Genomic DNA, 12156 nt, shown 5'->3' with positions numbered 1-12156 from the left:
AGGTCTGCTGCACCATGTAGGCTGCCCCCTGGCCAGCTGGGGATTGAACTCGTGCTGCAAAGGTTGTGGACAGCCTCATAGGTTGTGTCTTACCCCTTGCGCCATCAGGGAGTCCCTCATTATATTTTAGTGACATTATTGGTTAGGATTTTGCATGACCAGTTAGGTATAGTTTTCTTTCTGTATTCAATATTTTATCTGTTGACAAATTAGCACATTTTGAAGAGTTTTATAAAAAATTCTGAAGTGGCACACACTTGAATTTTATCAGATTGGAAGCAAATTTTAACTGAAGAAAGTCCTTTCTCACTGTTCAGCACAGTGTCATCTCTGCTTCCCAGTGTACAGATCTGAAGACAGTAGAAATCCAAGAGCACCTCTGGGTCCCCCTTTGTTAGTGTGGAGGACTTGGGTCATGTGAGGTATATAAACTGTGCTTTTGCTTTATTCTAAAATTAGACCGACACTTTGGCAGTTGTAAGGGCGCTCTTCATAAACCAGAAGCATGTGTTTGACTTAATTACATATTTCAGGGGTCATTTGTTTGAGGGAATTTTAAATGGGGCTCACTTCTCCAACTGAATTTTGGCTGTAGTTTGTTGTCTACGTTTAGTGAGCAATCCTTTGACGTGACAGTGTAGTACTGTGTGACAGTGTATTAGATAATGAAGCTTGGGAACGTCTTTGGATTAAAGGACCTCTGCTGATTTGAGGAATTTATCCACATTTGCCTTCGTTTGGTTTCTTTTAATATTCTGAGTTAAATTATACTATGTTTACTGATGTCATTGTTTTTAGTGCTGAGAGGCTACTGAGAATACAGGTTTTCCAAATAACTCCTACTCTCTGTCCTCATTGCTTTCGATGAGGAAAATGTATACGCCTTTGCCTTCCTCATTTGTGACCTATAAAGGCAGCCCAAGAATGGGTTCTTGTTTCCTATGGGAAGGCTTTATTAATCTATTATTTTCTTTTTTTTTGATCGTTGAACTGGTCAGAAGTGTTTGAAAACTGAGTGTTTTCCAGTACTCCAATGCAGCTGCAGACTTTCTGAAGGAGATAGTATTGAGTTCATCAACTAACTGTTTTCTCCAAAACAATGGCAATAGTTGACAGTTTTTTAAAAGTAATCATAGATTTGTAAGTAGTTCTTGGGAGTTATTTGTCATGAAAAAGAAGTCGAGTGTGGTATCTGGTGTCATCAGTATTGGTGCCCAAAAATTTGACTTTAAAATTGTAGGTTTGCTCATATATAGTGTATTATAAGGAAGTTCCTTTATTCCCTAATTCCCAGTGAACTTGTCTGTCGAAAAAGAATGTTAGAAGATATGACCTCTGAGATTATTTCCACATAACTTGGCACCATATTGATAGAGTAACTTTTGTTACTTGCACCGAAGGTCTGCTGCCTCTTATTCATTAAAATCATGATCATGTAAAAGAAAATAAACCTACCTGGTAAAGTTAGTGACCTGAAAATCTCTGACAATTAAAAAATATCAGAAATATTTTATCTTTTTGGCCTGCTCACACTTTAAAATGTATATAAAAAATGTTTTGAAGAACTGGCTAAATTGAATACACCAGTCATGTTTTTGCTCTTTTTCCAACTTGGCTTTTCATTTTATGTGGTGCAAAAATTGGCTAGTCACAGTCAGAAAGGAAAATTTGATTGTTAAATAGATATTGACCACAAGAGGTTTCTCTTTGCTTCCTAAATGAACTTGTCTTGACAACAATCACTATGGTACAGTTTTTTATTCACTCATTTATCTGAAAGATTGTGTTTTCTTTTTCACAGTTTGTTTATAAAAGTAGCCAAAGATATTAATAAAGACTTAGAGCTGACTCAACCTGAATTATAATAAATATTTCAAATGTTCTACTAATCAAAGATAGCTGTAGTATTTGCAGTTTTAGTTATAGTCAGTAAGGTAATTGATAGTTAACTCTTACTTTAATCTGTAAGTACATCACCTTGCCTTGATAGAGATGTTCTGCAAAGCAAATTATCAAAGACTTTTACTTCTCTGATTTGTTACATGATGGAGCAGGGAGTATCATGATAACCAATAGTTGTTCAGACTGCTAAAACAAACTACCCATAGGATGGGGGACTTGAATTAACATGTTTCTCACAGTTGAAGTGTGATAATGTGAAGTCTAAGATCAAGGTGCCAGCAGATTTGGTTCTTGGTGAGGGCTCTCTTCCTGGCTTGCATATGGCTGCACCGTATCTTCCCATGATAGAGGGAGGAAGCTCCGGTGACTCTTCCTCCTCCAGTAAGGGCACTAATCCATCATGGGGGCTCCACCCTCATGATCTCATTTAAACCAAATCACCTCCCAAGAGTTCCACTATTTGTTGTCATCATAATGGAGGTTAGGACTTGAATATATGTGTATCTAGGGGATATAATCAGTTCATAACAGATATTCAGAAGGTTGTGCTGGAATTTCTCTCACTGAAATTCTGTTCAGGAGTCCACTGGTCTTATTTTGCATGCTAATGGCTAAGACATCTTTCAGCTCTAGTAGTTCTTCATTTTAAATCACAGCCTTGGTTTTGGTGGTGCTGAGATTGTGACCAAAGCAGATTACTCACAGTCTACTCCAACATCAATAATATGTAAACAATAATATGTAAACATCAACAAAAGAGGCATTCCAGGATATATAAGGAGCTCCTCCAAAAACAAATCTGTAATGAAACAGATTTTCTTTTCTGTTTTCGGGGGCCAGCATTTATTTTGTCCTTTGGAGGGACTGGCTCTGACCTTTCCTAACTTGATATTATGAAAGAGGTACAGATACTGGATTCTGGCTTATATTAGCTAAACCTAGAATTGAATGCTGGCCCTGCCATTTGCTAATATAGTGCTATTTTACTAAACAGCAACTCAAATTAATTGTAAAGTGATCAGATGAGCAAAGATAGAAGGGAAGATCATTTACACAATAAATGATCACTGTCAGTTACAAATATTACATAGTAATATTTAAAAGACAGCATTTAAACAAAAATAGAAAACCAGTGATCTTTCAATGATTTATAAGCTTACTCATATTTTTAATATAAAGAAATTATGAAAATATCTAGTGTTTGGTATGTCCATTTATAAGAGAGCTCAGATATAGTCTCTAAAAGTATTATTATGTTAGAATTTTAATATTGTGAGAAGGGAAAAAGAAGTTACAGCATTTATTTTGTTTCTCTTTGATTCTTTTTAATTGCCTCTAATGCCTTAAAAAAGGGTGAAGTAATGAAGGGTTGACCTTGAAATTTCTTTTTTTTGTAACAACAAAGCTGTAATGTGATTATAACTGAGTATTTAATGTTTTAAAGAGCCAAGCCTAATTAAATGTGTTCTGCCAAACTTTGCTTTCCATCACAACTACTGAGGTTTTACACAATATCTTCTGATATATGACTTTTCCATTTGAATGAGCCATCAAAAATGTTTTTTTTCCTTTGCTTACAGAGGTGCGTATCCCAGCCAAATTGTAAGGCCAAAGTAGTGATTATTTACTTAGGCAAATGCTGTAACAGAGGAATTAATAAAGTAGAATTTGAAGATTAAAAGTCATTTCTCCCAGTTGCTGTTATTGAGAAAGTTATTGAATTCATTATGGTAGGTATGGTATGCAGTAGTTGTAATTTATTTTACGTGAAGGTTATTTTTAGTCTTCAGTTTGGCTTTTTTTGGACTGCCTCATCAAGAGAAAGAAAAACTTCAGTAAGAGAAAAAGTATGTGACACTCAGAAACAGGCATAGTTGTGAACACATTTCTAATTAAAGCACTTTGTACTTTCAAAAAAGAAGTACTTTAAAAACAATAGTTATATTCCTAATTTATTTGGGATTATTTGGTAGATTTAATGTATCAGGGAAAAGAATCACTTTTTTCCCACTTTCAGGACTGAACTCATTTTGTGACTTGTAAAATACAGTTAATTTCAATTTACTGTTTCCTTGTACTGCTTCCTTGCAGGGATATATTGAACATTTAGATTAGTATCTGCAACACAAAATGACTGTTTAGTTGTAAAGTAGTAATAAGAGTTATTTTATTTTTAATTGTTCTCTGATAAAAGTCTTCAGATTTTTAGACTTTTTTTTTAAAAAAAAAGGTGTTTATTAAATGCTACTCAGTGGAAGTAGTATGATGTCAAAACACAGGATTGACCTATCTTATCCTTGTAGCTTGCTGACAGCTACTGTTAAACCAGTTTCCAAAAATTGCTTTGAAATATGCCAGCCCACTACTCACATTTCCTTCATAACAGATTTGAAATGAAAGATGGAAGGATTTCTTTTATGCCACAAATAGATGGAGAATGAATACATTCATATTTACCAGGAAGAATACAGAAAAAGCAATCAACTTCAGATGAAATCCTTAGGGATAGGTCTCTAAGGCTTGCTCTAAGTGTTTGTTTAGCACAAATGATTTAATCTATTTTTGAGACTCCTGCAGCATAATTTATGTTATTGTAGAATTTAAAATAGAAAAATAAAGTATTAAAGTATTAATGATTTAAAAAATAAAAATATTAAAATCATGAAATTCTAAGTTTTTCAGAACACACATCCTACTGTTTGAAAAATAAAACTATAAAAATGATTTCCTTTGAAAATCAAAAGCACGATGAGATACCCTCTTACACCAAGGATGTGGGGAAAAAGGAACTCTCCTGCACTTTTGGTGGGAATAAAAACTGGTCCAACCACTATGGAAAGCTGTGTGGAGGTTCCTCAAACTACTAAAAATGGAGCTGCCATATGATCCAGCAGTTCTACTCCTAGGAATCTACCCAAAGGACACAAAAACATTAATTCAAAAGGACACGTGCACCCCTATGTTTATTGCAGCACTATTTACAATAGCTAAGCTATGGAAACAACCCAGATGCCCCCAAATAGATGACTGGATCAAGAAGATGTGGTCCATATACACAATGTAATACTACTCAGCAATCAAAAAAGATTAACTCATGCCATTTGCAGCAACATGGATGGAGCTAAAAGGGATTATGCTGAAATAAGTCAGTAGGAAAAAGAAAAAATATTGGATGGTTTCACTTATAGGAGGAATATAGGAGAACTAAATAAGTTATCAGGGGAAAAATAATAGCAAACAAAAATTGTCAGGCAGCTATAAATCAGAGACATTCTGTGGGGGAGGGAGAGGGATCAGAACGGGGCGGGGAGTGGTTTGGGGGGGAAGAGCACAGGGGACTATGGTGATGGTGCACAGGTGAATTGGTGGTGGCAATTTTATGGGGACTATACCTGAGAGGAAGAAGCAAACATTGTACAAAAATGAACAATGATGTAAAATATATATAAAGTATAATTAAAATAATCCCCCCAATAAAATAATTTACTTTGAAATTGTGAAATTCTATGACAGTCAAGTATAAGTTTAACTTTTATTAAGCACATGTTTTAATTTACATTAATTTCAGCATGAGTGTTTGGAGTAAATGAAAGGTTAAAGTTATTCAAGGTTTCTTGCTGATAGAATTTATGAATGGTAGTAAAAATCTTCATAAATTATAGTTGGTGTAGTTTTGAAGACCACCTTTTAAATAAATAATATTTTAAAGCCTAGTGTTATGAGTTATTCAAACACTTCCCTTTTACAGTGTTTCTGTAACTTACTTTGAAAATTTATTAATAAAACAAGCTACAGTGATGGGTGATTATATGAATGTATAGATGGATAGGAATGTTACCACAAATGTAGCAAAATGATCATGTAAAATTTGGGAACTGGTTTTCCAGGTATTCACTGTATAATTTTTTTCAGTTTTTGTTTGTGTTTGACAATTTTCATAATAAAATAACTATGAAGATGAATTAGTGTTGTAAATTTTAGTTTGTTTTTAAAAGAGCTCCTAATCCTTCAAGAAGTGCTAGATAAGATTCTGGACAATGTAGGATCTGAGCAGACAAGGGCTTAAATCCTTGCTGCAAGCTTATTAGTTAATTACAATTTTCATAATAAAATCACTATGAAGATGAATTAGTGTTGTAAATTTTAGTTTGTTTTTAAAAGAGCTCCTAATGCTTCAAGAAGTGCTAGATAAGATTCTGGACAATGTAGGATCTGAGCAGACAAGGGCTTAAATCCTTGCTGCAAGTTATGTAACCTTTCCAAACCCTTCCTTGGATGATTCTTTTCAGGATTACAGTAAATATCTCGTCTTGTGCTTTTTTTAAAAAAAAAAATATTTACTTTTTAAAAAAAGATTTATTTATTTATGCATATAAGAACTGGGATACAGGCCAGAGGTGTGGGGGTGAGAGGATTCGCCAGACACAGAATGGGAGCAGAACAGGCGAATCTACTGAAATACACTGCTGAAGGGAGCAGTGCATGAGACAGGAGAGGTCTACTGTGCCATGTGGGTTAGCTCCCTGGCTGGGGATCGAACTCATTGGTGACAGCTAGATAGTGCTGAGACTTAACCCCTTGCTTCACCAGGGAGGTCCTTCACTTGTCTTTTTAAACGAGACCATTCTCCTTGAAGGCCCATCAAATCCAATCAGAAGAGTGGTTGAGAGGAAGGTCCATTTATTGTGTTGCTTAACAGCCTCTAGACTCACCTCTGCAAGGTTATAAGGAAACCATCCTAGACTGTAGCTAGGCAAAAGTGCAGGAGAGAAGTAGCTAACCATCCCCACTGGGAGGATAACGAGTTAGATGAGAATATAACTTTGGTAATTATTAGGTTTGAGCTGGAAACTGCCCCTCACTCCCTCCCACTTTTCCAATTGTTTAAGTCATTTTGCGGAATCCTAGTATCCTTGTTTAAAAAATGGAACTAGAATGTTTTAAAATATAAATAACCTAGAAGTAATGAATAAATGTGTGGACTATGGTGGATGTGGAAAACAAATGTTACCATTTATCTGTTTCATCTTTATTCCTTTCATCTGTATCAATTTCTTTAGTTTTCCAAACACCTGACATATCTTTCCTATTTCCTGTTCCCTGAGCCTTTCTGCTTTCAATGTAGTCTGTAAAATTAAGGTCCTTAACCCCTCTTTCCAGATTACTAAAAGGATGATAATACAGATTCAAGAGCAACCTCCACAACTCCCTTAATTGTAGCTTCACTCATTTGGAAGTCTTGTTATCTATTTATACCATTTTTAGACCATTTGTTGCAAAAGCAGCCAAGTTGAGCTAAAATTGTGTTAAAAATTTCATAAGTTACTGAATCACTTATTTTCATAGTCTGACATGGATGATATTTTCTGTGGTTCCTGAGGATCTTTGATTTTTTCTTCCGTCTCTGAATTCCCTGGCTTCTTGCACTGGCCTAAGCCTTTTTGTTACCTAATACTACCCCTGCTAGAATTTGAATAAGTAGGAATTGTTATTTATACCTACTCCTGCATTAAAAGAGAGCCTGGATTATGAGAGATACTAATTATTTGTTGAATGAGTGAATGTCATTGTCTGAAAATGATATGAACTGGAAATTGGATGATTCAGGAGTAGGAAAGTACAAGAGGTAATTGTTATACAAGAGGTAATTGTTTTGCCTAAACATTTTTAGTAAATCTCCATTTTCAGCTCTGTTTCTCACTCCTACCTCCATTCCATGTGCCTTCTCTAATTCTATACCCTTGCCAAAGATTCTGCTGGGCAGATGGACTCTCCTTTTATTATAGCCCATTCTATGAGAATTTAAGTCTGTGTCATCTTCTACTTTATTCACTGTTAACTGTCTGTCAAAAATTTGTCACAGTCTTCCATCCATGAGAATGGTCCTGTTCTCATCCTCTTATTGGTTGTGGATTTATTCTTATAACTACTCTTTTATGTTTCATTTGAAAAAAATTAATAGAGCTTATTCTTTTGAGTAGTTGTAGGTTATAGGAAAATGAGCAAAAAATACAGATTTCACCCCCAGTTTGTCTTATTATTGACATTTTAGTGTGCTACCTTTGTTACAGTTGATAAGCCACTGGTGTACATTACTTTTATTAGGGTTTTTTCTTTTTGGTTTACAGTTTTGTGGGTTTTGACAAATGCATAATTGCCCAAGCTTTCAAATAACCAAATTGTCCTTAAGTAGTTGAAACAAACTATGGTTCATTATTTATTGGAATGTTATTGATGGATAAAAAGAAAGAAGCTATGAAGTTATGATAAAAGAAGCATCTCCAAATAGCTTGTATACATATAGATTTAATCTGGGATAGATTAAAAAAAAAAATCTTAACTGCCTCCCAGAGTTTTTAGTGGGGAAGAGGGACAAGTGGGTTGCAAGCAGGGAAACTTCAGGTGGCAAAACTGTTCTGTGTATGGGAGTGTTCTGAGTAATGATGGCTCCTCTTTTTTTTTTTTTGCTTTTATAACAATGTGAATTTTATTCCTCGTTTTGTTAATGCGGCACACTATATTTTATAATCTAGTTGACGCAGTCACTCCTTGGTTGTCTTCTTTCTCAGTTTCCCTATCTCTCCTTTATTAATTTTGTCTGTTTTTCTATATGAACTAATGAACAATAGGGTAAATTACCCAGAATGCATTTTTATGACCTGGCCTAATGATGGCTCCTCTTATTAGCTGCTTGTTTATGAAACTTCTTATATTGTTTACAAACTTCTGTAAATTCTGTTCTCATTGTTTCTCGTCTGTGTGGATGTATATTTTTTAACTGTACATTTATATGATCTATAAATTTTTGCTCTTGTGAGTATTGAGTGAACAATATTTATATCCAATTTTTAAAAAGTAATTTAGATTATTTCCTTCAGAATTATGCCCAGTGAAATAAACCAAAAGGAAAAAGAAAAATATCAGATGGTTTCACTTATAGCAGGAATATAGGGGAACCAAATAAGACATCAGTGTAAAAAAATAATAACAGTACAAAATACAACAAGGCAAAAAGGGACAATTACAAATCAGAGACATCCTGCAGGGGAGGAGGAGGGAGAGGGATCAGAGGGAGGGAGGGAGGAGCACAGGGGACTGAGGTGATGGTGTACTGGTGCGTTGGTGAAGGAAACCCTATGGGGACTACACCTGAGGGGGTGGGGGGAAGCAAATATTGTTTAAAAATGAAAAATCATGTAAAAAATAAAAAAAAAATATTATGCTTTAAAAAAAGAACATTACCTTAGTAGAAGGAAAAAGGAATTCCAAGAAAAAAAATAGATTATTTCCTTCAGATATGTCAATTCTGGACATTTTGATTGATTTGATTTGACTTTGCAAAATTAACCAGTGGACATTTACATTCCTATTTTTCAAATAGTAAAATACACTCATACATTTCTTTAAAAAAATATTTTTTAAATACAGATATACACATGGCCAACTGACACGTTAAGTAGTGTTCTTTATCACTTATTATTGAAATCACTTATCAGGGAAATGCAAATGAAAACCATAATGAGATACCCTCTTACACATGTGAGAATGGCCCATGTCAAAATAACCAAAAACAAAAAGTGTTGGCAGAAAAAGGAAGCCTCATACACTGTGGGATGTATACTGGTCAGTCAGTCCCTATGGAAGAAAGTATGGCGGTTTCTTATCTCATACTTCTGACAAGGGGCTACTATCCAGGATCTACAAATAATTCATACAATTCAACAAAAAGAAAACATAACACAATCAAAACACAGGAGACCTAGATAGATAATTTTCCAAAGAAGACATACAGATGTGCCAAAAGGCAATCATTACTAATCATCAAGGAAATGCAAATCAGAATCACAATGAGATACCCTCTCATACCTGTGAGAATGGCCCAAATCAAAAAAGTCTAGAAACAACAAATGATGGCAAGATGTGGAGAGAAAGGGACTCTCAGATAGTTGGTAAGAATGTAGTATGGTCCAGCCTCTATGGAAAACAGTATGGGAGTTTCTCAAAATATTAAAGGTAGATTAGCATCTGCTATACCATTCCTACGTATCTATCCAAAGAATGCAAACACACAAATTCAAAGGGATATATTTGCTCCTTTGTTCATTGCAGCAATATTTACAATAGCCGAGTATGGAAGCAACTTAGGTGCCCAGTCCACAGATAAGTGGATTAAAGTGTTTGCTATGCATGCATGTATGTCAGTTTCTAGAGTTAAAGCATACAGATACACAAACACACGGGAACACTACTCAGCCATAAAAAAGGTGAACTTTTACCATTTGTGACAACATGGCTAGACCTTGAAACAAAATCAAAACATAATTAAACCAAAAAGAAACCCTGGAACCCTGACTATAAAACTGAGGCTTCCGAAAGGGGAAGGGGAGAACTGAGAAGAAAAGAGGAAGGGGCGCAATAGACCTTGGTGGAGGGCCACAGTGCCTTTGTGGTGGGTGTGGTGTGGTAGCGTACACATGAAGACGTGGGATCCTATATTTCTGAATCACATACATGTTGTAAGCCAGTGTTACCTCACTTAAAAAAAATGCAGGTATGTATATTTTTTTTGTGTGTGAGGGTGTGTTTATAAATAATCTTTAAACATTTTACACAGTGTTAGAAGTTGTGAAAATTAAAAATGTTAAGATTAGTTGCTACTGTAATAAATCAGCTGTTTCCAATTTTTCTTTTTTTGTCTCCATCCCTATGTATTTATTTATCAGCCAGTCTTTTTGATGTGAGATTTGTTAAGCTCTCCTGTAACTGTAGCCATTGCTTTTTCTAAGTTTATGAAAAAACAGATACAATATCATATAACTGATTTAGTATGTTAATATGGGACAGCATTAGTCATAGGTAAATCTGATAATAAAGGTTATATAATTGAACACCATTCATTTGTAAGAACATCAGAAAGAACTTGAGTTTCTTGGCCTGTTGGTTGTCTTCAGAATTGGGCAGGGGCACTTACCTTGAAAAGCTTTTGTCACTTACCTTGAGAAGCTTAACCCCTCACAGCCTGCCCTCCCTTCCCAGACTCTCCTCACCCCACCTGAGCAGCTTTGTCTGATACCCTTCCATGCACTGAGATGTTTTCCTCCCCTGTCTGCAGATCTGTCACTCACCTTCACACTCAGCTCGCAGGCAGCCTTTTGGGGAAGCTCTCGTCGTCGTCGGCCATGGCAGAGCCAGTCCTTTTTTTTCTCCACAGAACTCTGTACAACTCTCAGTACAGGGCCTCCCCAGTGGCGCAGCGTTTGAGTCTTGGGTTGCGAAGTTGCCTGCAGCCTCTGCAGCGCCGGTTTGATCCCCGGCCGCTGGGTGAGGGTCCCATATGGCGCGCAGACCTCTCCTGCTGCGCTCACTGCTCCCCTCAGCAGTGTACTTCGTCAGTCTGCCTGTTCTGCTCTCCGCTCTGGTGAATTCTCTCACTCTCCTGCACTTCTGACTGTACCCAGTGCTTGTATAAATAAATAAATAAATCTTAAAAAAAAACAACCCAAAACTCTCAGTACAATGTATTATAACCACATTTCTGCCTGACTCCTCTCTTCAGATTATGGGCACCTTGACTATGGTGACAGTTTATTTACTGAAGACTCTTAGCATGCCTACCAAAGAAACTATATAGTCAATGTTTATTTACCCTAAGAAAGGGACAGAATGTCTGGGAGCCATGGTTCCTTAGGGCAAATTCAGGAAATACACACACAGTACTAAGATGAACAGAAGGTAGATAAGTCCACAAAACAAAACAAATCCCCCCTACCCCCCTAAAACAGAGAATTCTGTTGATAAAGATAGAGAAGAGAGAAGTCTGGTAAGATAATTTGGGGCCAGGCTCTTTGTGAACCATACAGTGCTATTTCTTCTAGCAGACAGATTGACAGTAGGCCTGTTACAGCCCCAAAGATCTCATCTATGATGAACTTTAAATTTGTTGTAATTCTACAGCGAGGGACTTTCACACCCCCTTTATTGTTCTAGAGCTGCAGTGGCTATGAGGAGGAGTGAATGAGAGTATCACTTTAGACTCAGATCTGTTTACCTCTATTAGATAAGTAAGGAACTTAGCCTCTTTGAGCTTTAATTTCTTTTTTTAAATTATTTAATTTTTTTTAACCAAAATCTCATTGTTTTAGTGCTTTGGCAGTATAGGATTTCCCCCCTCAGATGTCATCACCATAGCTCTCCCACCACCAAAGCTTTACTTTCAAAGCACGCAAGCTTTAATTTCTTCATTTGTAAAATTAG

The 12156-nt window shown here is 35.9% G+C and overlaps 1 protein-coding gene across 13 annotated transcripts in view; it reads left to right on the top strand.

Annotated features, from left to right (window-relative positions):
* The window catches only part of DYM (dymeclin), a gene marked incomplete at both ends in the record, with an annotated part of 301077 nt that overhangs the window by 64647 nt on the left and 224274 nt on the right, over positions 1 to 12156 (top strand). The window lies entirely within an intron of this gene.

This window comes from Talpa europaea, assembly GCF_964194135.1.
Source record: "Talpa europaea genome assembly, chromosome: 13".
Classification (NCBI taxonomy): domain Eukaryota; kingdom Metazoa; phylum Chordata; class Mammalia; order Eulipotyphla; family Talpidae; genus Talpa; species Talpa europaea.
This window is presented reverse-complemented; position numbering and strand designations above follow the sequence as displayed.